Consider the following 7,631-nt stretch of genomic DNA (forward strand, 5'->3'; position numbering starts at 1 on the left):
TGGGAACAAAGCAGAGTTCTGCATTATACTGTGGCTTGGGCTGCTACCAGACTAAGGCCTGTGGTATGAGCAGATCCAGTGCTCTCACCAGGGTGGGCGAATTCTTACAGTGCTGAGGAGGAGGAAGGAAAGAAATAAAACAACTCACACTCAGGAGTAAAAGAATAAAGATACATTCCTCATATTGCAACTGGTTTTCCTAAAAAATTAATAGGCAAGCTCTCTATTTTCTATAAGCTGTCCTTTCCTGATTGCAGAACTACATTCCAGAGACTACAGAAAGTGGCTATTGGATTTTTGCAATGGGGGGAGGGGGGAGGTAAGGGAGGGAGGTATCAGTTCTGGGGCTTCAATTCAGGGCCTGGGCACTGTTCCTGAGCTTTTTTGTTCAAGGCTGGCTCTCTATCACATGAGCCACAGCTTCACTTCTGGCTTTTTGGTGGTTAATTGGAGATAAAGAGTGTCTCAGACATTTCTGCCAGGGCTGACTTTGAACCACCATCCTCAAATTTCAGCTTCCTGAGCAGCTAGGATTACAAACCACCAGTGCCTCATAATTTTTGCAATTTTAAAGAGCCAGTCATAATAATTCAAGCTAGAACTAAAATGAAATTGTTTCTTATTCATGAGCTTTCCCTACTTACTAACTCGTGGAGTTAAACACACATATTAAAGATCTACTCTTCTCCTTTTCCAGGTCTCCTAGCCCAAAGATAATATTTACTGTAGTAATGTACTGATGGCAACTCCTGCAGTTACAAAAAGCACAAGTCACAACATCTAGTTATTTCAATTTCAATTTGCCTTGCAACCTGAGACCAATTATGTCTGGTGTTTTATTATTAATGGATAATATCAAATGATAAAATCCATTCATTTTCACTTAAATTTTGGCAAGTATTAAATTGCTTAATTCTAGAATACAGACTGGTTTTTCTCCTGTTTTTGTTTTTGTTTTTTTCTTAAGCAGGGGGCCTTGTAGTTAATTGAGTTTCACCTCCAGTCCATGGTTTTCAGAAACCAGGAACTTCAGCCATGCTACTCTTGGAGCCATACTAGTTTTATCTGGTTTGCACTGAGATTCCCCTTTAAGATTTTATTTCAGAGCTGGGCATCAGTGGTTCACACCTATAAGCCTAGCTACTCAGGAGGCTGAGGCCTAAGGATAGCCATTTGAAGCTAGCCCTGTTTGAGAGACGCTTATCTCCAATTAACCAGCAAAAGAAAAAAAAAACCCTCTGGAAATGGAGTTATGGCTCAAGTTCTTTGGCACTGGCCTTGAGTTAAAAAGGGACAGTGCCCAGGCCCAGAGTTTGAAACACACACACACACACACACACACACACACACACACACACACACACACACTCTCTTTTACTTAAGGACAGGAAAACCCACGAACTGAGCCAGCCACCAAAATCTTCGTAGGCAGCAGTTTTCCTTGTAAAATTTAACTTGGTTTGACCACCATCAGCTCTGATTTCACTTGCACAATAGATGTGTCTTAGATGTCATTTTTTCACTTAGGATGATTGACAACCCATTAGATCTACGCCAGCAACAGCACCGAAATTTACAACTCAAGTTTCATGACAGTTTGGTTCATAAAAAAAAAGAATTGATACTGGCTCTAAATCAATTTTGATGAGCTGTCTAACAACTAAATAGATACTACCTATTTGGCTAACACCTACATAGAAATTATTATATGTCAGGCACCATTCTCAATACTTTACAGGTAGTAAGTCATAATCTTCACTTTTCTAGTCCATGAGGGAGGGTAATGATTATCCCTCCTCCACCTCTTGTCAGGTGCTGGAGGTGACAGAGATACGGAGGGATTAAGCACTCTGCCATGGTCTCATGGCAAGTAGCAACGTTGAGATTGTCCCAGCTCAATGTCACATGGGCCACCATCTATGCCCTTAGCCCTATCTATGCTTACACTCTCTCTCTCCCTCAGTGATGCTCTTATCTTTACAGTTGTTGTGGTGTGTTTTTTTAGTAAATTGATATAGAGCAGGATGGAGGCCTGAGACTGGGTGTCATCTTTCCTCTGAAAGCCACTGAGAACCATCCTCCTTTAGTTTTCATGGCTCTTGATCCAGGCTAAAGTTGGATTCAAGACAGTAGGGCCACACTGTTACTTTCCTGCACCCAATCCCAAGGCAGGTCCCACTTGGTATCTTCTCAGCCCTTACCCTTACTGCTGCTCTATATACAAGCCAAGAAAAAGAAATGTATGAAAAAAAAAAAGTCATGAGAAATTACACTGAATTCCCAGCAACAAGGATGCCCCTAGCATTGGGGAAGTGGAAGCGTTGTTAAATTAATTACTCCTCAAAGGTAAACAGCCCTACAGGCTTTCAGGGAGAGGAAAACACATGAACTCCCCATTACAGGGCTGGGACTGTGCCATCTGTAAGGTCACACATTCTTCTTTCAACCTGGAGCTCTTTTTGTGCTTTTTGTTTAGGATTATAAATTTTATTCAGTTCTGCTAAGTCATAAGCATTGGTTATCAATCTATTTAGGGTGGTCCTGATAGAAAGAGCTGTAATTCCCCCCTCCCCCCGCGCCCCAAACAACTCATGGAGTATAATCACCTAATAGTTAAGACATCTTGTGTTGCCTGATGCTTGGTGGCTTGGGTACCTAATCCTTGCTACTTAGGAGATTAAGAACTGGAGGAATGAGATTTGAAGCCAGCACAGACAGAAAGTCTGCAAGACTCTGACTTTGCAATTTGGCAAAATGCCAGATCACAGATGTGTCAAGAGGCAGCTGTGAGCAAAAAATGTCCAGCAAGAACACAGCGCCCTGAGTTTAATTCCATAGTACAAGCACACACATGCACACGCACACACACACACACACGTATCTTGTTTTGAAAGAGGTACCTCAGAGCACTGAGACTGAACTTTTCCCAAGGCCGAGAGAAGTGCTTGTTGTATATACAGTAAAGCAGAAGTCAGAAAGCTGAGGAATTCACCTAAGATATGAGGCCAAGTCAGTGGCCCAGCACGTAGATTGTAACCTCAGCATCCTATCTCCTGGGCAACTGCTTTCTTACAGTACTGCAAATTTTCATGTAGAGTTTATGTTTGCATTCTCTGTCTAGATAGATTTTGCTATTGTGAGTCATGAAGGAGCTCTACCAGATCACTCACCCTCTCCTTGTGCAAACTCTAGCATTTTCTGGTATTGTTAAGATAAGCTGATTATTCATGCTATGGTGTTTTTGTATTTAAAATTACAGATGTATAACAAATCAGTGTTGTAACTTGCTTTTTGAAGAAAGTTGAAAAGGCATAAGAACACATTACCGGAGGGGAAAAAAAACAACAGGTATTAATCTGAAAATTCTAAAATCTGTGCCCCCCCCGCCCCCCACAATACATCAGCCACTCAAGCTGTCTTTTCTGACATTACACTGGCCTTAGGTTTACCATGATTCTTATCTACTCTAGAAATCAGCTCTATTGGGAGGAGTGACTATGCTGGCCCTATGAGTTTGGGGACATTGTTTACCAGTTCCCTCTAGGCCTCTTTTCCAGAACACAGGAACATCACCAGACCAGTCATTATAGATTAGCTACACACAAATGGCTTCCCTGTAATCAACAAGACCAGGAATTACAAGGCTGCTTTGGTACAACCAAGCAATACCACCCAGCCTCTCAAAGAGAACAGTTAAGATTTGTGAGCCTGCAGCATCTGAATTCCGAATCTTTCTAACTGAAAACCTACCTGCTCTAGCAATCACCTGAAGTGTGCTGCATGTGACAAGTTAACAATCAACAAACAGAAATCAGCTGGAGAACCAGAGCCCTGCAGTGCTCTTCCAAATGCCTGCCCAATTCTAAAGTGGGTGTGTGTGTGTGCACAGAAACTCTATGGTCATTTTTTTGCTGGAAAGCTTAGAATCCTAGTATTTTTTATTTATGAGTATGTTTTGAAGAAAGAGGAGGGTTTCAAATTTATTAAGGTAGTCCCTAAAATATCAACTCAGAGAAAAATAGGCATGGAAATATATCAGACTTTGCAGCAAAGCATAATAAAGTCAAATTGCATTTTCTATTAATCATGCTCTATATTTTCCAACAGTGGATAAACTAGATGTTGAAATTATTCTATGCACAATACATGAGTGCATGACATTCCTATTTACCATGAAGTCTAATGTGCACGCAACGGCTTCCAAATAATCAACCCTCACCCTCCCAACCGTCAGTTAATACCTCTTAAGTATCACATTCACTTGAATGTAATTCTGTTTTGACATTCCATACGCAGTTTGGTGCATTAAGAGACAGAAAATGTAAGGAAAGATAGGCTCTTGAAATACCTCTTTAATAACATTAAGTCAGGAAGCACCTGACTGACCATACATAAACAACACAAGAAGGCTAACTTTGCAGAATAATACCCCAAAAAGACAAGACAGGCAGAAGGTGGGTTTGTGCATACTGACTGTTCGATGCCTGTCTCTGGAATATAGTGTTAAGGCAAACAACAGATCACAACATGAGGTTACTTTAAAAAAAATTACAAAGTCCTACAGTACTTAGCAGGAAAAGCAGCGTAGTAGTAGGAAGCCTAGTCTCCCCCTCCTTTACCCACCTGCAAGGAATGGCCAGGGGGACCCAAGTTCCCCCAATGCCCAGGCAAATAAGCCACCTACCCCCTCTCTGGGAGAAAAAGAGCCTTCCGGGAATTAGCAAAAACTGGGGGTGACCATAAGTCTTTAGGAAAAAAAAAAAACCTACTGGGACAACAAATTTAATTTTAATGCATCAAACTGACTTCTTAAAATTTTTGCATGACCTTTGCCTTTAGTCATGCAAGTCTTGGGAGAAAGCACCGTGTGGTTTTCCCAGAAATGGAGAAAAACAGCAAGCAGTGTAAGCTGAGGATGGCAGAGATGGTCATAGAGTACTGCAATGCCTCTCACAGGAGGCATTGAGAGGAGCTCCTGCCCCCTGCCCTGCGGGGCAACCACTGGGGGGGGGGGGCGCTGACTTAGAGCTACTGCCAGAGAGGTGTTGGGGCTCTGGTGGCACAGAAATTCCGACCATTTGTTTCCCAGGTGCTCACTCCCTCGACCACAGCACCCTGCAGCCCCAGAGCCCGCCCGCGGGCTAACCCCCTGCGCTTAGCAGAGACACTGTTCAAAAACCATCCCAGGCTTCTGCAACGATTCGTGGTGAGGAAATAACTTCGGATTCTAGAAAAGTCTGAACTGGTCTCCCAGTTCTCCTTTTTCCCCTAACTCACTAAATAGTGGAGGGATTCGGGGCGCGCTTTTTCATAGCTAGCAGTTACCTTATCACCTCCTATTGAAATTCTGTTTTCTGCCGGGCCCAGAGGAAGTGGATGGTGGTGCTGGTACTTTAGGGGGTTCCCCCCCGCCCCGCCTGCCCCCCGCATTTACTACGCGAACAGACCACGAAGCTACTTGGCGCTGGGTTTGCACCGGCTGGAAAGCTCGGCGGAAGCGACACCTAGAGGGGACGGGGAGGGAGGCTGCGGCAGCGCCGTCCCCGGGACCCGGGGTGGGCGCAGCGAGCCCGGGGGTGGGGGGGGTTGGGGGGGAAGTCCGCCCGCCAACTCGGGTGGGTCCCCGACGTGGCCCCGGCCGGGAGCAACAACAACCCGGGAACTTGATTCAATAGAGCCGCCGAGCCTCTCCGGACGCGAATCGGATGCGGGGTGGGGGGGTGCGGTGAGAGCTCTAGGGGTTCCCGCGGACGCCCGTCCCCGCCGTGAGTCGTAGGACGCCTGAGTCCTCAGGTGGCAGGGGGGGGGACTCGGGCGAACCCGCGTGGGGGAACCCCCCCCCCCAAACTCCGGGCGACAGGCGGCCCCCGGCGGAGCGCTCGGCCGCCTCCTCCGTCCCCGAGGTCCCCAGAAACTTGGGAGGGAGGAGCGCGGAGCACTCACACTTCACACTCTCTTAGGATCAACCCCCAACCTATAAACACCCCCACGGAGCGACACCGGCACCCCCCACCCACCCCACACCCGCCCGCCCGCCCGCCCCCTCGCAAGAGCCGCAGGCGGCCGGGGGAGCCCGGAGCTCCCGCCGAACCGCACCGCCCCCCCCCCCCCGCCGCCCCCGTCCCCTCCACTCCGGGAGCCTCCAGCGCCGCGGACCTCGGGCGGCCGCGGGCCTCTCGGCTGCGGCGAGGAAACGCAAGTTGTCCCGCCAAGCCCGGGGAAAGGGGGTGCAGAGGACGCCCGCCCCGCGCCCCGCGCCCGAGCCAAGGGCACCGGTCCCACCCGAGGGGCTGCGTCCCTCAAGGACGGCGCCCGCGGGCTCTCCTCGGAGGCGAGCGCGAGCCCCGGGGCGGGGGGGAGGGGAGGGGGTCTGCTCGGCACCCCAGAGGGTCGTTCCGATGGGTCCACCGTTCCCCAACCCCCCCCCCCACCCACCCACCCCCGGCCCTGCTGACCCGGACCACGAGCCTCGGTGCCCCCGCCGCCGCCGGTCTCCTGAGTGAGTCCTCGCTCCGCCAGGCTGCCCGGCCGCGCACACGACCCCGGTGGTCCCCGTGCCCGCGGCCGGGCTGGGCAAACTTGGCTCTTCCCGGTGCGGGCCCGGTGAGGACGAGCCGGACGCCCGCGCCGGGCCCTGCAGCGAGACGCGGAGCTGCGGGCGCCGGGACGCCGGGCGGGAGCCACGGGACCCGTGTCCGGAGGCGGCGAGGGCTTTGGGCACCTCCGCGCCTCGCTCCTCGAGCCTGTGCCCGCTTACCTGCTGCGGCCGGGGCCGAGGAGGGTGTGTGAGGGGGGTCGGGGGTGGGGTGGGGTGGGGGGGAAGACCAGGTGGCCGGACTCGTGCGGGCGGGCGGGCGGGAGCGCCTCGTGGCGGGGGCGGCGGGCGCGCGCGGGGGGGGGGGGGACGACCCGGCCCCGCGTCCCCCGGGGCAGTCTGTCTGTCGGTCTCTCTCTCCGGCTGTGGCGGGTCGTCGCCGGCGCGGTGGAGACGCTTGTCCGGGCTGTCCGGGTCTCTGAGCCCACCGCTGCCTGCTGCTGTGGTGCCGGTGCCGCCGCCGCCGCCGCCGCTGCCGCCGCGGCTGCCCTATTTCTGCCGCCGGGACCGGAGCCCGTGACGTCACCCCGGGCCCCGCCTGCCCAATCGCCGCCACCTGTGCGCGCCGCCCGCCCGCTCCGCTCCGCTCCGTCCGCCCGCCCGCCCGCGGGTCAGACCCGTGCGGCGCCCCGCGGCAGGGCAGGTGCGCGGAGCCGGGCCCCGTGCGCACGCGGGCCTGAAGGACTCCCGGAGGTGCGGAGGGCCGTCCCCACCCCGCCGCCGGGCGCTCCCGCCTCTGGTTGGCGACGAGCTGGGCGGCTGACAACACGACGCGCCCCTCCTTTCCCCAAGCTCCTTCCCAAGCCGGCTTCCCCCTCACCACCACCCCTCCACCCCCATCCCCCCAAGGTTGTGCCCTCCAGGCTAGGCGTGAAAGCTGGTCTCCATCCGCGACCCTGTGCGGTGGAGCTCATCAAAGGAGCCGTCCTTGGTTTGGACTCCCTCTCCCCACCGACAGACAACAACCTGTGAAAAGGCTAAGTTTTCATTTCTCTCTCCTGAGCAAACGGGGACCCTCATAGGACACCCTAGGCAT

At 52.1% G+C, this 7,631-nt stretch overlaps 1 protein-coding gene across 2 annotated transcripts in view; it reads right to left on the bottom strand.

Annotated features, from left to right (window-relative positions):
- Positions 1 to 6,771, bottom strand: part of Fstl4 (follistatin like 4) — a 280,522-nt gene extending 273,751 nt beyond the window's left edge. For both annotated transcript variants that reach the window (XM_048334239.1, XM_048334238.1), the window contains exon 1: positions 6,758 to 6,771. The gene's annotated coding sequence lies outside the window, so the exon portion shown is untranslated. The remainder of the gene's footprint in view (positions 1 to 6,757) is intronic.
- Between the last annotated feature and the right edge of the window lie 860 nt (positions 6,772 to 7,631).

The sequence above is a fragment of the Perognathus longimembris genome, chromosome 25, assembly GCF_023159225.1.
Source record: "Perognathus longimembris pacificus isolate PPM17 chromosome 25, ASM2315922v1, whole genome shotgun sequence".
Taxonomy (NCBI): Eukaryota; Metazoa; Chordata; class Mammalia; order Rodentia; family Heteromyidae; genus Perognathus; species Perognathus longimembris.